The sequence below is a fragment of the Monodelphis domestica genome, chromosome 4 (genome assembly GCF_027887165.1).
Source record: "Monodelphis domestica isolate mMonDom1 chromosome 4, mMonDom1.pri, whole genome shotgun sequence".
In the NCBI taxonomy this organism is placed as follows: Eukaryota; Metazoa; Chordata; class Mammalia; order Didelphimorphia; family Didelphidae; genus Monodelphis; species Monodelphis domestica.
The window spans coordinates 202147098-202174144 of NC_077230.1; the positions used below are offsets into that span (position 1 = coordinate 202147098).

At 34.6% G+C, this 27047-nt stretch overlaps 1 long non-coding RNA gene across 2 annotated transcripts; it reads left to right on the top strand.

The window, feature by feature from the left end:
- Positions 1–448: 448 nt before the first annotated feature.
- Positions 449–24798, top strand: LOC103105013 (uncharacterized). 2 transcript variants are annotated; one of them, XR_008911263.1, is made up of 4 exons: positions 449–562; positions 7165–7539; positions 9196–9320; positions 24112–24797. It is a non-coding gene; the product is annotated as an uncharacterized LOC103105013 (long non-coding RNA). The 2 variants fall into 2 exon arrangements; XR_008911262.1 differs by lacking the exon at positions 449–562 and adding an exon at positions 2160–2396 and having other exon boundaries at positions 24112–24798.
- Positions 24799–27047: the final 2249 nt, after the last annotated feature.

The window sequence follows — 27047 nt, forward strand, 5'->3', positions numbered from 1 at the left end:
ATATGAGCAATTCAAGTAGACAGTGATTGAGGACTCAAAATGGACTTTTTTCTATCAGCTACTGGCATGGAAAGTTATGGAGTCAGTCTGTGTTTTCATTGCAATAGAGAATGTCTTGGTAAGGAAACTTCTACCAATTCAAGTTAGCACCTTCTCTACCACTTAGAGGTTTATAAAGCTGCCTAGAGGATTAAGAGTTAAGGTGACTACTCAACAGCCCATATATCAAAAGTAAAACTTGAATATCAGTATTGGTTTCAAAAGCATTTTTCTATTCACTAGCATCATGCTGTTTCCATAGGCATGGAGGTGGATACATTTTATAAAGGGTATCCACAAGCCATATAAAACATTTATAGTGAGGGAAATTAAAGGGTGCAAGAGAATGATTGACAGGGCATGAGACTCAGAATCTTCTTGAGCCTGATTGAGTCAAAAATCCTAGGAACAGTTCCCCAACTGTCACTCTGAACCTGGGAGGTGAAGGAGAAAAGGTGTGTGGTTGGGACATCTTGAAACCCATCCATCAAGCTACTGGGCTTTTGAATATCTACTGGTTGTGGTGAGAGATTATCTTTGGTCTTCTGTTAGGCAGTGACTGGAGAGCTGACATTCTGACTTTAATGAGACCATCACACCTGGGACTTCAGTATTTGACTTACCAAGGACTCTCTGTTTGTGAAATTTTGATTCCCTGTTGGATTGGCTCTTAGGAACTTGGATTTTAGTTTCGTGTGAATTAGATAATGTTGATTTAGTGGATAAAAGATTTAGATTTCACCCTTTCCCACTCTCCTTTCCTTCATCTCTTTTCTGTTAAATAAATTTAATAATTTTATATGTTCTGTTTTTTCACTGTATTACTTTCCTTTCCCCTTTCCAAATTATATACATTTTAACATATAAAATATTTTAGTATATCGAAACCAGTCACTAACTGGTAAAAAAAGAATATTCTTTATAATATCATGACTCATTTTAACCCTTGCTCCTCAGTCATTTTACTCGAATTTATGAATTACCTCACAAAGTGACCTATTTTGTTTTGGGTGAGTTTGAAACATTGAGATACACAAAGAGATTACCTTGGAGCAAGAAAGACCAGAGTAGGGATATATTGGAGAACTACTAGATAGTTAGATCTAGTTTTCAACCTTTGGTGTAAGAATTTGCACCTTGTAAATCATCAAATGCTATAAATCAGGGTTTTATTTATTGTTTTGTTGATTTTCTAGTGGTCTAGAGAGGTAAAGGAAATGATGTTAATAATGTAAATTAAACTATTGTGTGGATAGATAGATAGATAGATAGATAGATAGATAGATAGTATCTCTGCCAGAGATATTTCCTAAATATTTACCAGCACACTTTGGCTAGGTTGAAGCCCTATCTTAGCCATATACTGTCTGTATATTCCTAACAAATTATCTCACTCTCTAATGTCCTAGGAAACTTCCCAAAGACTATTAAGTTGGAGAGATAATTGACTTGAATTAGCAGTTTCCTCACCCTGGAGCTCCTCATGACATAATTGCAGATCCATTCTTAATTCCTCATTAGCCAATGCTTCTTTATGATGCATCAAATAGTACCACTCTCAGATTCTGTACTGTCATCTTCCTCTAGGAGGCACAGATTATGTGTAATCCTTTTTCCATATTAGTCAAGCAACAACATGCATTTGTAAAACACCTAATGTTCTAGGTGCTGTGCCAAGTTCCCAAATATAAAAAGGAAAAGGAAGCCTCACTGTCCTGGAGAAGATGATATTTTGTTTTGGAAGATAATAGACACTCAAGTCCCCTCTTTTCCAGGAGCTGCATCATTCATACTAACCTGCTTTCACAGTGATGGGTTCAGAATTTTTTAAAACCACTCTCTCAGAACTCTAGGGATCTAGGGATATCTATCTAGGGATAACCCAATATGTATGTATGTGGGAGGAATGAGGAGAATACATTTCTACTCCTCCTTATCACTGAATGATTATCAGCCTACTTCCCATTTAAACAAAAGCTATCTGCAAAGGGGCACCATTGATTCTTATTATAAATATAAAACAGTAACCAATAAAGCTTAGAAATAATAATTATAGTATTTACTCAGTAGAAGGCAAGAGAATGAATAATCAAACACCACAGTAAGCTACGGACACATTCCCTAAGCAAATAGAAATATAAAGAAACCAAATTATTAGGCACATTTGTGGGGAAATCTTTATTTCTTAGGTGATTCATAATTCTAAACTGCAATCCTTTATGTCTTTGATCGTACTAGGTGAAATCTGTACATCACACCATGAAATTGCTTCTCTACTAGTTACTTTTATTCTGATATTCACAGGAAACGTAAGGACGCCACATGGTGACCTCTTTTCTTCTCATAGAGAACTCTTTGTAAGTGTAGGTTAAAAAATCAATATAATGTGTATTTCTGAAAGTCAGAGGAATCTAGAAGATATTCTCTATAGATGCTAGTTATTTTCTGAAATTAGCCCTACAGATTGGGCCACTTGATTAAACTATATTGCAATGCATATAAACTGACCCTCCAGCATGGAAAATTAAAAATATTGAAGCTCAAAAGTGCAGTACTTTTAAATCAAAAGAAACATTCATTACAATAGTATAAATATTTAATTAGGTCACCTATTCAGAGTTTTAAAAAAAGAAATGTATTCAGAGGAAATTTTAAAAAGTAAAACATCTAGATTTGGTCGATATGATCTTTTATAGCAATATTAAAAGTCTGCTATTTTATTCAATAAACTCTGATGTTCCACCAGTTTAAGTTACCATCTTATATGAACCTTTTGTTCTTGTGCCAAAATTCTGAAGTTGTACTCTCCTTGCAGGCTCTGTTCGAATGGTATAAATACAGAACCAATATAGGCCTGCCCTTCATTCATCATTTGGCTTCAGAGTATCACTTTTGCTAGTGGGATTTTAATCACCATCAGCAAATGATTTCCATTAAGGACTGAGTAATTTTAGTCACAGTGCTGGCTTTGAATAAATATTATTTGCCTTCTAACTTCCTTCATTTTTTTCCACCTTGCTTGGAACTAAAAGGAAACTAAGCAAGGTGGAAAAAAATGAAGGAAGGTGATAACATCTTACCTGTACCCCATTAATAATAACTCCCTAAAAGCAAGATGTTATATATCTGGCATGTTCGTCTGTAATGATTTCTATTGATGTCTTTTGTTTTTATATCCCTTAATCTTCACTGCCCCTCATTCCATCTCTTCCTCATAACAAAGAATTTTTCAAAAGGAGGAATATCAAAAATTAAGCTAAACCAATGAGTATATTTTTAAAATATGACAATATATGCAAAATTAATACCCATAAAGGTCTCTCTTCTCTTATCTATTATGATCAAGATTATTTTTGTAATTTTAATAATTCATTTTATTTCTTGGTGGTCATTGTTATTAATTTACATTTAATTTTTTGTAGTCAATGTATATATATTGTTTTCTTCAATACACTTCATTTTGTATCATATTTCTCCCATGCTTCTCTGATTTCATTGTAATTATACTTTTTATTATTATAATAATATTCTGTTACAATTATTTGCCAATCTAAGTCGTTCCCCAGTTTATGAGGATTAACTTTGTTTCCTTCTCTGTTTTTTTTACCAATAGAAAAAGAACTATTATATATTTGGGGGTATATGTGCATTTTCTTTTGATGTGCTATGTATGAACCAAGAGTAGAACCTCTGGATTTAAAGAATTGGACATTTTACCCACTATTAATAGAATTCCAAATTTATTTCCAAAATGTTTGTCTTAATTCACAGCTCCTCCAATAAATACAGTGTGACTGACTTTCTACATGCTTTCACCATTAGCAATTCCAAAATTTTCTCATCTTTGCCATTTTGCTAGGTATAAAGTAAAAATAATGATTTGTTAATTTTAATTTCTTGTAGTCATTTGGAATTTTTTTTGGTGATTCATAGTTTTAAGTTCTTCTTTTAATAATTGTTTGTTCATATTCTTTGACCATTCACCAATGTCTGTTGAATACATACATACACATGTATGCACATACACATATGTATATGCTTATGCTTATATATTCATACAGATGTATATAAAATCCTTATCCAAGAACACTAATACAAAGATTTTCCATGAAGTGGACTGATTTCCTTCTTAGAAAAAATGTAAGAATTTTTTGGGGGAAGAGAAGTATTTAAAATTCATGTAATCAAAAAAATTTTTTTCACTTATCTATGTCACATATTTGGCTAATAATTCACATGCCTTCTATAGCTATGATAAATTATCTTATTCTTTTACATTTTAATGACATGGTCTTATATATACAGTTTGTGAATTAATTTTTAATCAATCATAGAAAATGTTGAAACATGTTAAGTCTAATTTCAGTCAGATTGTTCTCTAGATTTCCCAATAGTTCTTGTTAAATAAGGATATCTTTCTGAATAATTTACATCTAATAGTTTATCAAAAACTTCTTTATTGAGTTCCATCATTTTTTACTTCATGTGGTTTTAGGTTCTGAATATATTATCCCCATTGATAATCAACATTTTTTCCCTAAATTATTGTGTTATATTATTTTACCAAGTTGGTAGTTCTATTTCTATGTGAGGATTTTATAAATTACATTTGATAATAGTGTAATTTTATTATACTGGTTCCACCTAGCTACAAATATTGGATATTGGTCCAAAGAGCCATTATTCTTTATTTCTTTAAGAAGAATATTTTAATACAGTCTATCCAAGTATATTGTGTGCTTATTAGATTGCCTGCCAAGTATTACATATATTTTGTAATTCTTTATGATGTGAATGATCCTTAAAATACTTATTAGATTTTGTTATTATTATAGAGAAATTCTATTTTTAAAAACTGTCAAGCTTATAGCCTCCTGAATTTATTGAAACTTCTAATTTTTTCAATTAATAATTTTGCTAATTGCCTAGAATTTTCTAAAAATCAGCATTATGATCTTTATATTTTCTAAGTCATTCTTCAATTTCTTTTCTGTTATTTTTTGTTGACACATAATGGGAGTGTAATAGATTCTTTTTTATTGTTCAAAACCTATTTCTAAATATTTGCAATAGATCAATCAATTAAAGTCAACATCCCCAATCATATACCCATAAAACTATGTGATCAATAATATGTTTTTCTTTTACGTTTCCACTCCCACAGATTTTTCTCTCCAAGTGGACAGCATTCGTTCTCACAAGTTCCTCAGAATTTTCCTGGGTCATTGCATTGCTTCTAGTAGAGAAGTCTATTACATTCAATTGTGACAGAGTGTATCAGTCTCTGTGTACAATGTTCTCCTGGTTCTGTTCCTCTCACTCTGCATCAATTCCTGGAGGTCATTCCAGGTCCCATGGAAATCCTCCAGTTCATTATTCCTTTGAGCACAATTATTCCATCACCAACATATACCACAATTTGTTCAGCCATTCCCCAATCCAAGGGCATTCCCTCAAATTCCAGTTTTTTGCCACTACAAAGAGTGGCTATAGATATTTTTGTGCAACTATTTCTCCCTATTATCTCTTTGAAGTACAAACCCAGCAGTGGTATAGCTGGATCAAAGGGCAGGCAGACTTTTAGGGCCCTTTGCGCATAGTTCCAAATTGCCTTCCAGAATGGTTGGATCAATTCACAGCAATGAATTAGAGCCCCAATTTTGCCACATTTCCTCCAATATTTTCTACTTTCCTTTACTGTCATACTGGCCAATCTGCCAGTTATAAGGTGGTACCATGGGATTTTTTTGATTTGCATTTCTCTAATTATAAGAGATTGGAATTTAGTATACTTTTCCATGTGCTTATTTATGGTTTTTATTTCTTTATCTGAAAATTGCCTATCCATGCCCCTTGCCCATTTATCAATTGGGGAATTGCTTGATTTCTTGTACAATTGATTTAATTCCTTATAAATTTGAGGCATTAGACCTTTATCAGAGGTTTTTGTTATAAAGATTCCTCTCCCCCCCAATTTGTTGCTTCTCTTCTAATTTTGGTTACATTGGCTTTGTTTGTACAAAAACTTTTTAATTGGATTTAATCAAAATTATTCATTTAATTTTAGTAATGTTCTCCATCTCTTGCTTAATCTTAAAAATCATTCCTTTCCCATAGACCTGACAGGTATACTATTCTGTGTTTACCCAATTTACTTATAGTTTCCTTCTTTATCTTTAAGTCATTCACCCATTCTGAATTCATCTTGGTATAGAGTATGAGATATTGATCTAAACCTAATATCTCCCATACTGTTTTATAATTTTCCAAGCAGTTTTTGTCAAATACTGGTTTTTGTTCCAAAAGCTGCTATTTTTGTTTTTTCATACACTATCTTCTGAGATCATTTACTCCAAGTCTATTCCATTGATCCTCCCTTCTCTTAGCCAGTACCATATTGTTTTGATGATCACAGCTTCACAGTACAGTTTAAGAACCAGTACTGCTAGGCCCTCCATCCTTCACCTTTTTTTTCATTAGTTCCCTTGATATTCTTGATCTTTTGTTCTTCCAAATGAATTTTGTGACAGTTTTGTTTTTTTCTAATTTGGTGAAAAATGTTTCTTGACGGTTTAATAGGTATGGCACTGAATAAGTACATTAATTTGGATAGAATTGTCATTTTTATTATGTTAGCTCATCCTACCCATGAGCAAGTTGGGCTGAGTGAGGGTGGCCAGTTCCCCTTCCCCCAGCTCCATAAGGAGTGAGCCTCCCTTGGACTTGCCCCACAGTGGGCCCCCCAGTCCCCCCTCCCCACCCTGAGACTGCCCCCTCTAACCAGGATACAAGATTGGAATTGTTGGGGGTTGGGGAGGGTCATGGCCTCTTGCTGGCAAGGGGGGTAGGGGGGACTCCTACCCCCCTCCTCCAGCCTGGAATGTGAAGTGCCCCTCCTCTCCCCCTGCCTTGGCCCTGGCCTCCCCTGGACTGAGCTTCCTGTGGGGGTAGGGGGTGCTCAGCGGGGGCCTCGGCTGCAGACTTGCCGCCCGCCCCCAAATAAAGTTTACCTCAGAGTCGAAAAAAAAAAAAAAAAAAATTAACATTTTTCCAATTATTTAGGTCTAGTTTTAATTGCATGGAATGTAAAAGATTCTAACCTGTAATCTTATCTCTATTGTCCAGGTCCTTTATGTAGCCTAAGTGATTCTCAAGCAGATGACCATCTTCCAGGTGGAGGATCAGTCCCTAAATAAGGAGGACACTGGCAAGAATCTTGTCAGTAATTATTAAGAGAGATACACCTCTGTGATTGTCACAAGGGAGCCTATTTCCTTTTCCTTTATAAAGGTGGAAAATAGCGTCATTCTTTTATCTGGTGGGTGATAACCTTTTCTTGCCATATAAACTGGAATATTCAACTTTTGAATGAGAAGTGGACTCCCCACCTTAAAAATCTCTGCTGGAACGAAACCAGCACCAAGCACTTTTCCAAATGAGAGTGCCTACTGGCATTCAAAAGCTCTTTTTCAGTTGAAAGTTAAGCTACTTCAAGCTGAGGTATGTGGTCAAGGGCTTCAGCACTGATTGATGATGGTCTCCTGAGGGCACTGTGGATGTTCAGCCTATCTCTCCAGGATATTTCCTGAACTAAACTGTCAAGCATTCAGACTCTACTGCAAAAAGCATAAGTCCAATGGACTAGCCACATTGTTTCAATGCCAATTGAAGGAGATTAATTTATAGAGAATTTACACAAGGCATACATTCACATGGAGTTCAAAAGAAACTATTTAAGGATATTCTCTAGGTTTTTTTTTTTTCTGAAGAACTTTGGTATCAATCATGAGACATGAAAGACACTGGTATTGGATAGCTCAGCAAAGTGTGCACATATCAAAGAAGGACCTGTGCTCAATGAACAAAGCAGAATTATGGTAGCTCAAAAGAAACATCAGATTTGTAAATTCTGAGACATATGTATTCCCTATGTTCATTCTGAGCTGATATTAATCTAGTCAGCCATAATCAGACACATTTTACATTGGCCCCAGCATTGTGATGTTATATTAGTCTTCTTCACCTTAAAAGGACACCAACAAATGTCTGACAAAAAATAAATAATAAATGTTTATTGATTGACGGGAAAATAGCGATAAAAATAATTAATATTTACATAGTACTTAAGGGTTTGCAATGAAATTAATAGATCTCACTTAATCTTCACAATAATCCTATTATGAAGATGCTATTATTATGTCTACAATAACATATGAGCAAAATACAGTTAATATGTGATTTGCCCATGATATCATAGCAAGTAAATGTCTGAGTCAAGGTTCAGCTCTGGTCTTTCTGACTCCAGCACTCCTATCAAGAACTATCTAACTGTTCACTCCATTCCTCAAGTTTAATTTGTATAATCCAAACCCTATTTCTCTTAAAAGAAACATTAAGACACCCATATAGGCAGATTTAACCTATATTCATCCTCAAAATTTTAGTTTTCATTCTCCATATGAGTATATTCCAAAAGTTTTTAAAATTGTACCCTCATGATATCCCTCTTTTTTATACTTTTCTCTCCATTAACAGAAGCTCTATTCAAGCTTTCTCCCTCAACATACCTAATTAGTTATCTCATTGCTCTCACTGTATCTAAATTTTCTACTTATTACTCATTCTCCAGAAATTTCCCAAATAATGTTCCAAATGCATATATCTGACCATGTCACCTTCTTTCTACAAAATCTCTAGAGGATCCATATCAATTCTAAAACAAAATACAATTCTCTCTCCCACCACACACCCTCTCTCTCCATCTCTCTTTCTTTGTGAGCAGACATGGGAAGGTTTCAGGAATGTATTAATTTGGCTTTATATCCTTAGCTCCCAAAAGTTCCCAGCATATTTTCAAAGTGCTAACTGAATTAAAATTTAATGTTAATCAAAAGTGAATGAAGCCAACAATTTTAATAAATATTTTAAGTAGTTATAAGGTCATATAATTGTGGAGATTATATGGACTGAGCTTATATATGTCATTTGAAGAGATTGCTATTGTTGAAACTTTTACATTTGTGATATTTAATCTTCTTAATCCTTTTATACTATGCTAATGTTATTAACATTTTTAGCACTTGCATAAACAAATAAAATGAAAAATGATTTACTTTTCCTTGTAACCATGTTATTGTCATTGTGAATTTAACCTAGGAAGTCTAATCCTATGAAACGCAAATGTCCCAGGCCAAAAATGCAACTACTTTCAGCTTTTCTACATATTTCTCAGGCTCTTTTCCTCTAAAAGATCATCAACCCAAGAACCTGTATAAGAAAGAGTAAGTAATTAAAAAATAATTTAATAGATATGAGAACCAATTGATATGTGTCCTCTATACAATTAACAAATCATAACCCATCCATTTGGACTTTCTAATTGTGGGTAACCTATTTCCATGTTCTTTCATAAATCTTCCAGAGGAAGTCCACCCACCCAACAAGTTATATGTCATCCCCTAGCTCTATAAACATTTCACTGTTACTGACTGAGTATACAGTCTACCAATTGGTCATTTCTCCTTCCCATTGTATCATCGATCCGCCTCTTTTCACAGATAAACATTTCCTTAATGTCAGTAAAAATAAGTGAAATGGTTATTATTTTATAGTCTTTTTTAAACAAACATTGACAAAACCATCCTGCACAAAGTCAGCTTGTTTTAATTTAGCCAGAGGGAATATTGTGTTTTCATTTAAGCAATTGCTTTCTTATCAAATTCTAGTTCTGCTTACCTAGATATATTTCTTGATTAGGCACCTATTGTCAGTTTAATTGAAAGCAGAAATAAAGTTACATTCTCTGTAACTCAGTCTCATTAAGAGAGATTAATTATGTTTCATATCTACAAAGTAATACTTTCAATCAAAAGTGAAAACAATAAATACATAAATATACACACAACTACATACCAGTGAAATTAAGTCTACAAAGGGCTTTGCAAATAGGAAAGTATGGAGGAAACGTGGTTTTACTTGTATAAGAATCCTCCTGTTCAGGAAACTCCCTCTACCAGTGTAAATCAGTAGCTTCTTTCCCACTTCTCTGCCAAATATCTTAAAGAATAGTGTAAAGAACTGAGTAGATGAATGACTTGCCTACAATCAAAAATCAACATATGACAGATGCAATGCCTTTTGTGTACAGAGCAGATGATGAGCCTTTATGGACTCTGGAAAGTATTAAGTATTTTATGTCCTAACTAAGGTTTGTGAGAAATTATAAAGCTTGATCATATTTAGGTACTCTAGGCTGAGAGGGTGAGAAAAGAAAAACAAAATGGGGAAAAACACATTTCTGATGGTTAAACATAGTTGGTAGTAAGAGATCTTTTCCAAGATCTATTGTCTATGATGGGTTCTGGGATGACCAGTGTGAAGGGTTAAATTTGGGGGGTGGGGGGCAGGAGTTTAATCAAAAGCCAGTGTGTAGTTTATGAAACACAAAACATTTAGTTTATTATTAGGAAATATGGATAGGAAATAGGAAGGAGGAAAGTGAAAGTACTCTTACAATAGCTTGTAGCTATACCCCAGATCTCAATTCTGACTAAATTTTTCTAGAAAACCCTATATCTATCTGCCTCAGAGGGTGGTATCTTCTGTTAGGCCAAAGCCCTCTCCTACTCTCACTACTCTTTCTATCTGATAATTGTATAAATGGAGATTTTGAACCCTAGACTTCAATCCCCAGAAATTCTTGGTATTTCCCAGAATTCCCTATAATCTCACCTGTCTCCACATTGACAAGATCACAATTGGTATTTAACTGGCAGTAATGCCTCCCACACTCTCTTCCTTCCTTTGCAATGATGTAGCAAGTATAGTGGTAGGCAAAGCAAGGGGGTTTTAAATTGGCTAATCAGCCATGGGCACATGGTTTTCATTTTGTATCTTCTTTATTCCTTGATTTCTAATGATCCTTAATAAGCCTCATAAAATATAATATTTTTATTATTAGGGGTATAATTTTAGATTTAACATAATATAACCACTATCTACCTTATCTACCCAAGTTGATCAATAATCAGTAAGACTATTAAGAGCTTAATTCAGTTCTCTATCATCCCAGTCCCAGAGAGCAGGCCACACACATTCCTCTCCCCAAGAGACCCAGAGACAAAAAGCCCTTTCCAAGGGTCTGCAACTTATAAACCACACACCCTTCTAACTGTCACCAACTGCAAAGCAGCACAGGAGGGGGTGTCTTACTGAAAAAAAAAAAAGCATTACTCCTTTTCCTCTTCTATATAAAAAGTAGAAATTAATAAAAACTCTCTTAACACCAGAACTTGGTGAAAGGAAAAGGGAAAAGTACAAATATGTTCCTAGTCTTAGAGAATTGATCTGTGGGAATTAGATGTTTATTCTCATACTTAATATAATATTATATATATATATATATATATATATATATATATATATATATATATATATAATTCTTAAGGAACAACCAGGGATCCAGAGCACAGATGATAAAACATGCTTTCCACTTTCTGAGAGAGAAAGAATGAGACTCAGAATGCAAATGAAACAAATCTATTTTGAACATAGCCAATGTGAAAATTTGATCTAATTTACTATACATGATTGCAACAGGTTTAATTTCCCTTGTATTCTTAATTGGAGATGAAGTCAAGTAGGAGGGTGAGAAGGTGGATGATTAAAACCATTAAAATATATATATTTTTAAGTTAAGTTGCCTTTAGTCACCACATATCAAGGACAAGACATGAACCTTAGTGCATGCGCGTGCACATCTTTGTTTCTATTTACACACACACATACTCTCTCAGATATTATTCAAAAGAAGCTTAGTGTAGTAAATATAGTAAACTAGCCTTGGAGTCAATTCATGTGTCTGACGAATATTGGCTTTGGGACCCTGGGTACAACCTTTATTTTATAAATATCTACAAGCAATTCACTAAGAATACAAGTTATGGAGGGAAATTGCTGATCTTCATGGGAAAAGAGATTTTATACACTAGATTGGTCTCCTTTCATTTAAATCATGTTATGGCCACTGTCCCCCTAAAAAACATAAAAAATTATTACCAATTTACCCATATGCATTAAAGAATATATGTACACACAAAAAGATAGATAAAAATCACATACAGTATATATGTCATAATTCTGATTTTTAAAAGAAACATTCAATAATAATTTAATTGCTTGCTTTTTAAAATATATAGCTAATATTTTGTCAGTTAATAAGTACATTTTTTAGTGTGCTCTACATAATGGTTTTGCTTATAAATTGATTGAATTTTTATCAAAGAATATTTTTGAACACCTAATAAATAATGGAGTAGAGAGTAAGATTCCTCCCTTCATTGAGTTTATTTGCTATAGTGACTGAATACATAGAATGAAAAAAAATCTTAGAAAGTTTTAGATACTCATTTAATTCATAGAGAAACTGTGGCTAATGGAAAACGAGAAATGTTAGACCTGCTACCTTAATAGCAATTTTCCTACTGTTTTCCACTTCAACAAATCACAAATCAATCCGAGCAAGAGGTTGGGCAACAGGTGTTTCAGAAAACTTCTTTCAAATCCATAGAAGTGCTTCAAAGATAGAAACATTTTTATGAATCTTGGAGGCATTAGCTCTCATTTGACAAATTCTAAGACTTAATGAAGCATTTGTTTCAATGAAATGTTTTCCTTCTTTTAACATTTGGCCAATTCTATTTTTAGCAATTATTTTCTTTAGTATTTTTGCATCTATGTGAAGCTATTAATTCTCTTTCCTTTTTAATTATATTTTCCCCAAATACATGTAGATACAATTTTAATAACCATTTTCTGACATTTTGCAGTCAATGTTCTCTCCCTCCCTAAGATGGCAGGTAATTTGATATAGGTTATACATTGGTTTCCATGAAATACATATTTCCATGTCCATCATGTTATGAAAGAAGACACACTATTTATACAGAAAAGAAGACTGATAAAATGAATAAAATGAAAAATGGTATACTTAATTATGAATTCACACTCTATCAGTTCCTTCTGTCTGAGTAAATAGCCTTTTTCATCATATATACCTTGGAATTCTCTTAGACCCTTGCATTGCTAATAATAGTTGCCATTCATAGTTGATCATTATACATTACTGCTGTTAGTATGTATAATGTTTTCCTGGTTCTACTCAATTGACTTTGCATCACTTTGTATAACTCTTTCCAGATTTTTCTTTTTGTAATTGCCTTGTTCATCAATTCTTATGTCCTATAATCCTTTCTAAGTAGAACCACAACTTGATCGGCAATTCTCCAATTGATGGACATCCCGTGGATCTGTGTGAAGTAAATTATTTATGGGACATTTATCCTATGCATCATAGTGGTGGAACATAGGAGCTACAAAGTCATATATCATGTCTGATGACCTGATGGCCTGACAACAGGGTCCCATGGCATCTGCTGGCATCCCAGAGTCAGTGCAAGAGGAGATCTCTCTCTCTCTCTCTCTCTCTCACTCTCTCTCTCTCTCTCTCTCTCTCTCTCTCAAGCAACTATAATCTCTGGGCTTGCTGTCTCTTATATTATCTGGCAATCTCTGACAAGGAGGGGCTTGGAGGTCAGTTTCAATGGAGGACTGCCTTTTTTTATGCTTATAAATATAGTACTTAGCCTCCAAATTAATTTTTATTTGTGACAATTTGGCTGGCCATGAAGTTGATGACAGGCCTCCTCTTTCCTTCTTTTCTTCTTCCTCTGTTTTTTTTCCCACAAAAATAGATTACTATAAAACAGATTAATTTTTTTTTCTGATGTTCCAGGTTCCAGAGATTTGAGGAAGCCCTTTAAAGGGTGTAAAATCTTATCCTTTAAATTATATTACTAGCCTGTGAGAGTAAAGAAGTGGAAAACTTTGTAGCTCAGCTCCAGAGAATGAGGGATCACCATGATTTGAGTGGAGAAATGATGGTTTTACTTTTTATTTCCATTTTCACTATAAATTAACCAATGTTTAGAGTCATTTATGGAAACCACATGGTAGCTTGAGAAGGAAGTTTAAGGTAGATTTTTAAAGCAGGACCTCTTTAGAAATAAATTTAAAGTTGTTTTATTTTGTTTTTGTGTTTTAATATTTTTTTGTTATTTTTATTTTTAAATTTTTATTTGCTGTTTGGTACATTTAAATACTCCTTTCCTCTCCTTTCCCACTAGGCAAGGCATGATTTGACAAAAACATATATGTATATAAAACAATATCTTGCTTATTTCCAGTTATTAGTTCTTTATTTTTTTTAATTTTTAGTTTTTTTTATTTATTTAGTCAATTTAGAACGTTATTCCTTGGTTACAAGAATCATATTCTTTCCTACCTCCCTTGCCCCCACGACGCAATTCCAGTGGGTATTTCATGTGTTCTTGATTACAACCTATTTCCATGTTGTTAATCTTTGCACTAGGATATTTGTTTAGAGTCTACATCCCACTTGACCCATGTAATCAAGCAGTTGTTTTTCCTCAGTGTTTTTACTAACAGTTTTTCCTCTGAATGTGGATAGTGTTCTTCATCATAGATCCTCCAGGTTGTTCAGGATAACTGCATTGCCACTAATGGAGAAGTCCATTACATTCGATTGTACCACAGTGTATCAGTCTCTGTGTACAATGTTCTCCTGGTTCTACTGCTTTTACTCTGCATCAGTTCCTGGAGGTTGTTCCAGTCCCCATGGAATCCCTCCAGTTTATTATTCCTTTGAGCACAATAATATTCCATCACCAATATATGCCACAATTTGTTCAGCCATTCCCCAATTGAAAGGCATTTCCTCTTTTCCCATTTTTTTGCCACCACAAAGAGCACAACAATGAATATTCTTGTACAGGTCTTTTTTCCTATTATCTCTTTGGGTACAAACCCAGCAGTGCTAAGGCTGGATCAAAGGGCAGACAGTCTTTTAGTGTCCTTTGGGCATAGTTCCAAATTGCCCTCCAGAATGGTTGAATCAATTCACAACTCCACCAGCAATGCATTAATGTCCCAACTTTGCTACATCCCCTCCAGCATTCATTATTTTCCTTTGCTGTCATGTTACCCAATCTTCTAGGTGTGAGGTGGTACCTCAGAATTGTTTTGATTTGCATCTCTCTGATTATAAGAGATTTAGAGCACTTTTTTCATGTGCTTATTAATAGTTTTGATTTCATTAACTGAAAATTGCCTATTCATGTCTCTGGCCCATTTATCAATTGGAGAATGGCTTGATTTTTTGTACAATTGATTTAGTTCTTTAAAAATTTGAGTAATTAGACCTTTGTCAGAGGCTTTTCTTATGAAAAATGTTTCCCAATTTGTTGCTTCCCTTCTAATTTCGGTTGTATTGGTTTTGTTTGTATAAAAACTTTTTAATTTGATGTTATCAAAACTTTTGATTTTACATTTTGTGATTTTTTCTAACTCTTGTTTGGTTTTAAAATCTTTCCCTTTCCTAAAGATCTGACATGTATACTATTCTGTGTTCACCTAATTTACTTATAGTTTCCTTCTTTATATTCAAGTCTTTCACCCATTCTGAGTTTATCTTGGTGTAGGCTGTGAGATGTTGATCTAAACCTAATCTGTCTCATACTATCTTCCAATTTTCCCAGGAGTTTTTATCAAATAGTGGATTTTTGTCCCAAAAGCTGGGATCTTTGGGCTTATCATAGATGGTCTTACTGAGGTCACTCACCCCAACTCTAAGCCACTGACCCCCTTTTCTGTCTCTTAGCCTGTACCATATTGTTTTGATGACCATTGCTTTATAGTATAGTTTGAGATATGGGACTGCCAGGCCACCTTACTTCACATTTTTTTTCATTATTTCCCTGGATATCCTTGATCTTTTGTTCATCCAAATGAACTTTGTTATGTTTTTTTTTTCTAATTCAGTGTTTTTTGGTAGTTCAATGGGTATGGCACTAAATAAGTAAATTAATTTGGGTAGGATTGTGTTTTTTTTATTATATTAGCTCCTCCTACCCATGAGCAATCAATGTTTTTTCTAATTGTTTAGATCTAGTTTTAATTGTATGGAGAGTGTTTTGTAGTTATGTTCATATAGTTCCTGTGTTTGTCTCAGCAGATAGATTCCTAAGTATTTTCTATTGTCTAGGGTGATTTTAAATGGAATTTCTCTTTCTAATTCTCGTTGCTGACATGTGTTGGAGATATATAGAAATGTTGATGACTTATGTGTGTCTAATTTGTATCCTGCAACTTTGCTAAAGTTGTTGATTATTTCAATTAGCTTTTTAGTTGATTCTCTAGAATTCTTTAAGTAGACCATCATGTCAACTGCAAAGAGTGATAGCTTGGTCTCCTCATTGCTTATTTTAATTCTTTCAATTTCGTTTCCTAATCTAATTGCTACTGCTAGTGTTTCTAGTACAATGTTAAATAATAGAGGTGATAATGGGCATCCCTGTTTCACTCCTCATCTTATTGGGAAGTCTTCTAGTTTATCCCTATTGCACATGATGTAAGTTGATGGCTTTAGATATATACTGTTTATTATGATTAGGAAAGGCCCTTTTTATTCTTATACTTTCTAGTGTTTTCAATAGGAAGGATTATTGTATTTTGTCAAAGGCTTTTTCTGCATCTATTGAGATAATCATGTGATTTTTGTTGATCTGTTTATTAATATAGTCAATGATGTGGATGGTTTTCCTAATATTGAACTATCCTTGTATTCCTGGTATAAATCCTACCTGGTTATAATGAATAACTCTTGTAATAACTTGCTGGTGTCTTTTTGCTAGTATCTTATTTAAGATTTTTGCATCTATGTTCATTAAGGAGATTGGTCTATAGTTTTCTTTCTCTGTTTTTGACCTGCCTGGCTTTGGAATCAGTACCATATTTGTGTCATAAAAGGAATTTGGAAGAACTCCTTCTTTGCCTATTCTGTCAAATAGTTTTAAGTAATATTGGGATTAGTTGTTCTTTGACTGTTTAATAAAATTCATTTGTGAATCCATCTGCTCCTGGGGACTTTTTCTTAGAGAGTTCTTTGATGACTTGTTCAATTTTTTTTTTCTGATATAGGGTTGTTGAGGTATTCGATTTCTTCCCCTGTTAGTCTAGGCAATTTATATTTTTGTAAATATTCATTCATATCACTTAGATTGCCATATTTATTGCCATACAATTGGGCATAATAGTTTTTAATGATTGTCTTAATTTCCTCTTCATTAGAGCTGAGATCTCCCTTTTCATATTAGATACTGTCAATTTGGTTTTCTTCTTACTTTTTTTTTAATTAGATTGACCAGCTTCTAAGTACCAGCTTCTGGTCTTATTTATTAAATCAATACGCTTTGACTTTCAATTTTATTAATTTCTCCTTTGATTTTTAGGATTTCTAATTTAGTCTTCATCTGAGGATTTTTAATTTTTTCACTTTCTAGTTTTTTTAAGTTGCATGCCCAATTTATTGACCTCTTCCCTCCCTAATTTGTTAATATATGAACACAAGGATATAAATCTCCCCCTGATTACTGCTTTGGTTGAATCCCATAGATTTTGAAAGGATGTCTCATCATTGTCATTTTCTTCAATGAAATTATTCATTGTTTCTATGATTTGTTCTTTAACCAATTTTGGAGAATCTTATTGTTTAATTTCAAATTAATTTTTATTTGTCTCTCCATCCCTTACTAATTATTATTTTCATTGAATTGTGATATGTGAAGGTTGCATTTATTATTTCTTCTCTTTTGTACTTGTTTGAAGATTTATTCTTTTTTGTCCCTATTTATTTTCTCCATATATCTACTAACTCTAATTTTTCTAAGATTTCATTCACTTCTGACACCTCTTTCTTATTTTTTTTGTTTAATTTGTCTAGTTCTGAAAGAGGAAGGTTCAGTTCTCTCAATAGTATAGTTTTTCTATCTATTGCATCCTTGAGCTCCACAACTTTCTCCTTTAGAAATTTGGATGCTATGCCATTTGGTGCATAAATGTTGAATACTGATATTTCCTCATTGTCTATACTGCTTTTTATCAGGATATAATTACCTTCCCTATTTCTTTTTACTGTGTCTATTTTTACTTTGTCTTTTTCAGATATCATGACTGTGATTCCTGCCTTCTTTTTATTAGTTGATGCCCAATAGATTTGGCTCCATCTTCTTACTTTTACTCTAGGTGTGTTGTTGACATGGAATCTAGTAAGCCCAAACTTGTGGCCTAGTGGGATCTGATGAACCCCAAGTTTCAGAACTAGCTCATAGGTTGGAGACCCCAAAGTTCTACTTGTTCCCTTTTCCCATGGGAATCTACCCTGAAGGGAATCCCAGGCTGGCAATTTCAGACTGAGTGAAAGACCCTCATGGGAATGACAATCGTAGTTGGGTGAGACTAAGCATATGCTAAGAACCCTCTTTGTTTTTGGTAGTCTCCCCTATTGTATCAGACCCTTTCCCAAGAAGATCCATACCTGGGCAGGACCTTTCTTTAGTATCCATTGTAAGTAGCCCTTTTTCTTATAACCTAGCCTCTAGCTATGATTCCTTTCCCAAGCTTGATTGTATCCTGTCAATGCAGTTTGAACACTCCCATTTCCTTTGTAGCTATAATGATGCCAATCATCTTTCCCTGCCCCTGGATTCCCCAAATGGTATATAGGTTCCCCAAATTCTTTTGTTCCCTGGAATCATCATATAGCATGTTGGCACTCCCAGGTGTCAGTGACCAGAGCATCCAGAGTTCAATCTTTGGACTCTGTGCAGTCGTGTGTGGCATGCAGCTCTGTTGTTGAGGCCTATGAGCACTGAACCCCTTTTTGCCCTTGATTAAAAACTGATTTCAACTATATAATAATTCTTAGTTTTTTCCATTCGACAGTGTCTACCTTCCTCATGTGTGTTTCTTGTAGACAGCATATGGTAGGGTTTTGGTTTCTAATACACTCTGCTATTTGCTTACATTTTATGGGTGAGTTTATTCCATTCACATTCAGAGTTATGATTATCAGCTGTGTATTTCCTAGCATTTTGATTTCCACTCCAAGTCCTGTCCTTTCTTTTTTCACTATTTCTGTCTATACCAGTGTTTTGTTTTTAATTGTTTCCCCTAATTCCCACTTCTATTTTACTTTCTACCCCACTCCTTTCTTATTCCTCTCTTATTTTCTTTACAATCTCTTTAAACCAACCCCCCACTCTCTCCCTCCCTAGTATTGCTTCCCTCCCCACCAGTTTGTTACCCTTCTACTTCCCTATAGGGCTCAAATCAATTCTCTGGCCCAATTTATTTATTTGTTCTTCCCTCTTTGAGTCAATTTCAGTGCACGTAAGAACTGAGTATTTCCTATCTCCAACTTCTTTACCCTTCCAGTTTTTTTATATTCTCCCCCCTTCCACCATGTGCTTCTTTGGGACATATAAATTTGCCCCATTTTGTTTCTTTTCCCATTTCTATTAGTATTAACCTCTTTTTTTAACTCTAGTTGTATATGTATACTTATATATTTATGCCACATATATCTATATACATATTTATTTCTTGGCATTTCATCCTATACAGCTTGTCACTATTCCCTCTAAGTATAATTCTTCTAGCTACCCAGGTGATAATAACAATTTTTAATAGTTACCAATGTCCTCTTTTCTTATAGCGATACATATCATTTTAACTTATTGGGTCTCTTAAGAAAAAAGTTGGGGGGTTTTTGTTTGTTTTGTTTTGTTTTTATTTCCCCCCCCCCCTCTCTTAATTACCTTTTGATGATTCCCTTGGATTCTGCATTTGAACATCATTTTTTCTCTTCAGGTCTGGTCTTTTCTTTACAATTGCTTGGAATTCTTCTTTTATTAAATGACTATACTTCCCCCTGTAAGAATATAGTCAGTTTTGCTAGGTAGTTGATTCTTGGTTGTAGACCTTTGCTTTCTGGAATATCATATTCCATGCCTTTTGGTCCTTCAGTGTAGATGCAGCCAGATCCTGTATTATCCTCACTGTAGTTCCACGGTATCTGAATGACTTCTTCTTAGCAGATTGTATATTTTTTCCTTAGTCTGATAGTTCTTGAATTTAGCTACAACATTCCTGGGTGTTGTCAGTTGGGAATTAAATGCAGGAGGTGATCTGTGGATTCTTTTAATCTCCACTTTTTCCTCTTGTTCTAGAGTGCCAGGGCACTCTAGGATGCCAGGATGATGTACAGGCTTTTTCTTTGGTCATGGTCTTCTGGTAGACTAATGATTCTTAAGTTGTCTCTCCTGGAATGATTTTCTAAATCTTCTGTTTTGTGAATGAGATACTTCATATTTTAATCCATTTTTTCATTCTTTTGATTTTGTTTTGGTTTCCTGCTGCCTTGTGAAGTCACTTGCTTCTAGTTGTTGTATTCTGGTTTTTAAAGACTGAATTTCATCCCTGGCTTTTTGGTTATTCTTCTGATCTTTCATCTCCTTTGCCTCATTTTCAAGCTGATTAATTTTGGCTTTTGGGGCACTATTTTCTGTTTCCAGATGACTTATCTTGCTTTTTAAGTTCTTTTCCCATTTGTCTTCAGCCTCTCTTAATTGTTTTGAATTGTATTTTGAATTCTTCCAAAGCCCGTGTCCAATTTGCTGGAGTTTCTGTGTTTTTGCTTGGTCTTCCTTGATCCTCCTCTGTTACATTTGCTCGTTGTTCATTGCCTGGATAGAAGCTGTTGGTTGTAAATTCTATTTCTTTTCATCTTGTTTGCTCATATTTTCCCCCTTCTTTTTCCCCTGTAATTGCCTGCATTGTTGCTCCTCTCATAATGTGTTGGATCTGTGGTTTGGAGCTTTTCTTTCAGCCTTCACTCTTGGAGCTTAGCAAGGCTCTCAGGCCATTCTGTGGGGAAGTGGTGTTGGAGCTTGAGCTTCCCTGCCCTCTAAAGACTTAATAATATTAAGCCCAGATGGGTTGAACTTGCAAAGCTGGATGTGCTCTGAGGCCAAAACCTCAGGATGGGGGGGTCAATATGGAGTTTCTAGGCTGCAACTAGGCTGCCTGCTCTGAGCTTCTTCTCCAACTGCTTCCCCACTGCCTGTGTTCAGAGCCCTGAGCCTGCCACAGCTTTGCCCACAAGGTACTCCCTTCAGAATAGCACCCTTGCCTGCCGAGAGATTCCAACCACTGCTGGATGCTTAGCACTCTAGGTGGGGAAGAGGTCCTGGGAGCTTCCTTCTTCCTTCTTCCTTCCCCTTAAACCAAAGTGTTCTCCAATTCAGATTTTTGGGGGTGTACCTTTTAAGTTGAGTCCAGCAGGAGGGTTCCTTGGCTCTGTTCTGTTGTTATGTTTGGTTTTTAGTCCCCTAGGATCATTTGGTTTATAATTGGTGAGGGAGGGTTTTCAGAGGTTCTGAACTTTCGCTGCCTCTATGCCACCATCTTGACTCTCCTCTAAAGTTAAGTTTTAAAGTTCAGGCATATGGGATGTTCCCTATGTCAAGAAAATGGGAAATGCTCCAGGAACCCTGAAGATTTCTAAATGGATCCTAAAAGAAAGCTCATTGTATAAAATATTGAATTATGAGAGTTTCAAAATATTCCCATAGCATTGTGTATGATGAGGAAGGAAACCATGTATTTCAGTAAATCTTGGTCAAAATGGGTTTTCTCATGGCCTGGGTATGTTTCACTTGACTATAAAGTATTAAAGGACTTAAAGATGACTATAGGAGCAGATAATCCCAAGGAACTTTTTTATTGATTGGTGTGAGGTTATTTTCTGATAGTTCTACTAAGTCAATCTCCACGCCCCTCTCCTCCCCCAAATTTTCAGTTGAACCTCCTCTTTCCCCTTGCCCAAGCTCCTACTTCATAGCCTTCTGAAGGAGATCTGACTTTCAACATGGCATCTCTCCTGCTTCCCTCCCCAACACCCCTTCCTTCTGCCCTTGTCTCCACTCCTCCTGGAGTAACTCCTCCCCCTACTATTTCTCCTCCTTTTCCTCTTTTTCCAAATCCTTCTTTCTACCCTCCCCTTCCTCCTTCAACCTTTCTTCCTTCTGCTCTTTCTCTTCCCTTCTCTCTCTCCCTTTTCTCATTCTTTTTCTTCTCTCCTTCCCTATCCTTCCTCTCCCCTTTGTTCCCCTCTTGCCTCTCCCTTTCTCATCCTCAAATTTCTTTGCCTGGTATCTAATGCTAGTACAGGATCTCCTGTTATGTTTTTTTTTTTTATTCCAACTAGCTATTCAATTCCCTTATCGTCTATGAGCAATGAAAGCTCCCAGTACTTCTGCTATTGATGTTGACACAATTGTTTCAGTGCTGACGCTTTCAAATTCAAATTCAAAACAATTTTGAGTTGATATTCTAATCAGAAAAACTCTGATATAAGAGGAATCAATTGACAAGCTTTAAAGGAATAAGAGATTCTGATTCTAAGAAGTGAAGAAGAAACTCATTCAACACACAGTAAATGGAATGTTTTATACAAAGAAAAAATGGTTTGTTTTGATTAAAGTATAGGCAGGTTGACTAGAAATCATACAAAATTCTTCTGCAAAGAGTTTGGAGTCCAACTGTGAAAGATTTTAAATGCCAGACCAAAAAGTTTGTATTTTATCCAAAGAGATAACTAAAATTTTTTCAGCAGGGTAGGCGAACAGATCTACGATTTAAGAATGTAATTTTAGCAGGAGTATAGATGGAAAGTTGGAGAGGCTAGTATCCTAGATATAGTGGGAAAACAACCTGGACTATTAAAATAGTCTCTATGAGATGTAATGAGGAACTGAACTATAATGATAGCTCTGCGAGTAGATTTATATTGTGATGGTAAAATTTACGATTATGAAGGTGAATTAATGGAGATAAAGGTAAAACTTGAGGTAGCTCAAGATAAAAACATGGGTAACAGTAAAGATGATGTTTCTTTCCATGAAAAATAGCAAAGCTAGAAAGTCAGAAAGAAAATAGATTTAGTGGAGAAACATAATGAGCTCTGGTTTGGGATTCAAGGTGTTTGGAATACCTTTGTTAAATCCATGTAGAAATATCCAACAAGTAAATTATGATTTGAGACTAAAGCATAGTATGGAGATGAGGGCAAGGTATACAGATTTAGAATATATGGGTGGTGGTAATAGTTAAGAACTGATGAATTCACTCAAAGAAAAAATAAGAGGGTCCAGGACAAAAACACAAAGTATATTTATATATGGGGGAGAAAATACAGGAATTTCCTACAAAGGAGAACAAGAAGAAATAATTTGATAAGTAGGAAAAGAGCTAGAATAGAACAGAATCAAAAAAGGTCAGAATAAAAGAATACACTGCAGACAAGTGTTTATTAACAATATCTAAAGCTTCAGAGAGGTGATGAAGAATCAATACATGCATATTTAATATATACCTTCTGTGTGTTAGGGATATTAAGAAAAAATTAATACTTCTTATTTTAATGGACTTATATTCCTTCAGATGAAGTTTGAGAAAATGCCACTATATTTGGATTTCTTTTAATTTTACTTTTGAATAGTAAAAGAAATGACTAGGTTTTCTTTGCCAAGAGCAAGTATTTTTAAAAAAGCAAGAATTTTCATAAATGTTTTAGGTACCTTAAAGAGAAAAAAATAAATTTTAAAATATATCTTTTTAATACTCATGCAAGTAGTTCAGTTTTTATCAATTTTATGTAAATTATATATTCAACTTCCACAAATTATGAATTTTCCATCTACTGGCTGCCAATTTTAATGAGCTATTAAGCTATTTTTTATGTCTTCCACATAATTTATATTCATTCTAGTTTAGAGATAATGAGATCAGTAGAATGATCTGTATTTTCATAATGAAGAAAATACATATTTACCAAATAAAGGCCATTATTTCAAAATAGAAAATAGCATATTTATTTCAAATGGAAATTTTAGCTAGGAGAGATAATAAAAGACCCATCATATAGTGAGAGTAACATGAGACTTCTACAAGTTATGTGGATAGCAGCACATTAGATGCATTCATGTGTAAGGTTTTTCTGAGGTTTCTGTGACAGACATACAGAGTGCTTATTGAACATGACAGCCTCATTTTATCTTACATCTAAGTCTCACCATGCTTCCTTATTTCCTCTAGGCAATAAAATGCAGTTTGATGAAGCAAAGCCAAGATGGAAGAGTAGAGAAAGCACTCATCAGAGACATCTCAACATTCTCCTCCAAACAACTTTAAAATAATATCTCAAATTGAATTCTAGAATGGCAGAACAAACAAAAAGTTAAGAGTTCTTCTAGCCCAAGACAATTGAAAAGCTCAAAATGAGAAATCTATGATATGGGAGTGTATTGAAAACCAGTTTTGAAACTAGGATGGTGGTATCAGAAGTAGCAGTAGCTTTGGGAACTCAGGTTAGAGATGTTAAGGGAACCTGGAACCTGGTCAGAAAGACACTACAGTGGATCCCTGTGCTATCTCCAGATAATTTTTGAGAACTTCACTGTGTATTCTATTTCTGGGACATATTTCAAGGGCAGGAAGGGTCACATTAGGTCAAGACAGAATGGAAGTTTTTAGGGGTAGTATTATTTGAGGTTACAAAAGAACAAAGAACCTGAGGATCAGTACCAATTACAATTCTAAGGAATCAGCAGCCCTTCCTACGTAAGGACCAGAGTGCAAACCATGAAAGCAGTGACTCTACCTCTCCCCAGATCATACCACTTTGGAAGCATGAAAACTCCTTAAGCTCCCCAATTAGTTTTTGGAAAGAAAGAAAGAAAGAAAGAAAGAAAGAAAGAAAGAAAGAAAGAAAGAAAGAAAGAAAGAAAGAAAGAAAGAAAGAAAGAAAGAAAGAAAGAAAGAAAGAAAGAAAGAAAGAAAGAAAGAAAGAAAGAAAGAAAGAAAGAAAGAAGAAAGAAAGAAAGAAAGAAAGAAAGAAAGAAAGAAAGAAAGAAAGAAAGAAAGAAAGAAAGAAAGAAGAGAAGAGAGAGAGGGGGGGGGAGAGGGAGGGAGGAAGGGAGGAAGGAAGGAAGGAAGGAAGGAAGGAAGGAAGGAAGGAAGGAAGGAAGGAAGGAAGGAAGGGAGGGAGGGAGGGAGTAAGGAAAGAAGGAAGGAAGGAAGGAAGGAGGGAGGGAAGAAGGAAGGAAGGAAGGAGAGAGGGAGGGAGGAAGGAAGGAAGGAAGGAAGGAAGGAAGGAAGGAAGGAAGGAAGGAAGGAAGGAAGGAAGGAAGGAAGGAAAGAAGGAAGGAAGGAAGGAAGGAAGGAAGGAAGGAAGGAAGGAAGGAAGGAAGGAAGGAAGGAAGGAAGGAAGGAAGGAAGGAAGGAAGGAAGGAAGGAAGGAAGGAAGGAAGGAAGGAAGGAAGGAAGGAAGGAAGGAAGGGAGAGAGAAAGAAAAGCTAAAAGCTTGAAGCAGAGTCCCTCCTGCCCCCAGCCTGGGAACAGAGAAAAAAGTTAACATCAATTTCAAAATCAAGAAATAAGATGGAAAAATGAGCAAACAACAAAAAGTGAATGAGATCTTAAAAAGAAATCATGGGGGAAGGGGGAAGTGATGAGTGTATAGGAAAGAAAAAACTGAACTAAAGACAGCTATAAGCAAAGCCTTAAATAAAAACTATGAGTAAGAGATAGGCACAAACAGAATTCATGGGAGAGTTAAAATGATTTTCAAAATAAAACTGGATGAGGAAAAATGAGTTAAAGAAATAAAATTATGAAAAGAAAATAAATAGCTAAGTAAAAGAAGCACAAAAAATATTGAAAAAATAACACCTCAAAAAAAGAACTGAACAAATATAAAAAGAGGTAAAAATATTCATGGATGAAAAGAAATATTTAAAAACAAGAACTGATGAAATGATAAAAGAGGTATAAAAGTACATTAAAAAAGAATTTTTCAAAAATGAGAATTGGGAAAATCAAACTTAATGACTTCATGAGACATCAAGAAACAAACAAATCAAATCAAATATTAAAAAAAAATAAAAGAAAAGGTGAAATACTTTATCTATAAAACAAGTGACCTGTAAAATAAAGGAGAAATTAAGTAAGAATTATTGAATTATCTAAAAGCTATGATCAAGGAACTAGTGTAGACACATTTCAGAAAATTATAAAGAAAACAGCCCAGATGTACTTGAGCCAAAGGATAAAAAAGGAATTTAAAGAATTCACTGATTACCACCAGAAAGAGAACTTCAGATGATAGACAGAAGAAAATACAATGAAGGGAATGTTGAATTAGAAATCTTAACTGTGAATGGGAGGAATTGTAAGATTTAAATAAATGTTCAATACTCCAAATATTATATTTTATAAATTTTATTAATAATCACTTGAAGCAAAAGAATAAAAAGGAAATGGAAGTATAAAAAATAATACTCTAACAAAAATGAGACCCCATCAATAAATTCTCCCAACTACTCACCTCACACCACCTCTACCAAGCAGGATCACAGGAAGAAAGAGAGACAGAGACAGAGACAGAGACAGAGACAGAGACAGACAGACAGACAGAGACTATATAAAACTTATATCCTCCCTACATCAACATGTAATGTGAGAAGGAAAGTGGGATGCTGGAAATTGAAATCCAGGGAAGCAGATTCTAATTACACAACCCCTTCCATGATTCCCATGTGAAATGAGCATGTAGAAGTCCCCTAGATTTACATCCCTAATTTCCTCATGGAATCAGTACACAAAACCAACTTATATTTCTAAGGATCTTCAACTAGAGGTACATACAAAATTGCACTCTCTAGGGGAAAATTACAATAACTTGGTTATAAGAGGTAACTAAAACATAAAGAGAATAAAACCAATGTTAGCTAGGCACATTGACAAAAAGCTAATTAGGCGCCAGTCCCCTTTGGCATAAGAGTATATATTCAAAATAGATGCATTCAATCCCCCACAGTTCAATTTTACTACATCCCAAAGTTCATTCTGGATCCTTTTTTTGCAGTGTGAGGTTTCTTCAGGCACTTCCATGGCTCCTTCTCCAATCAGTTAATTTTCTTGGTTCAGAGAGGTAACAAGTTTCTTATCCTAAAATTAACCTCAAACAAGAA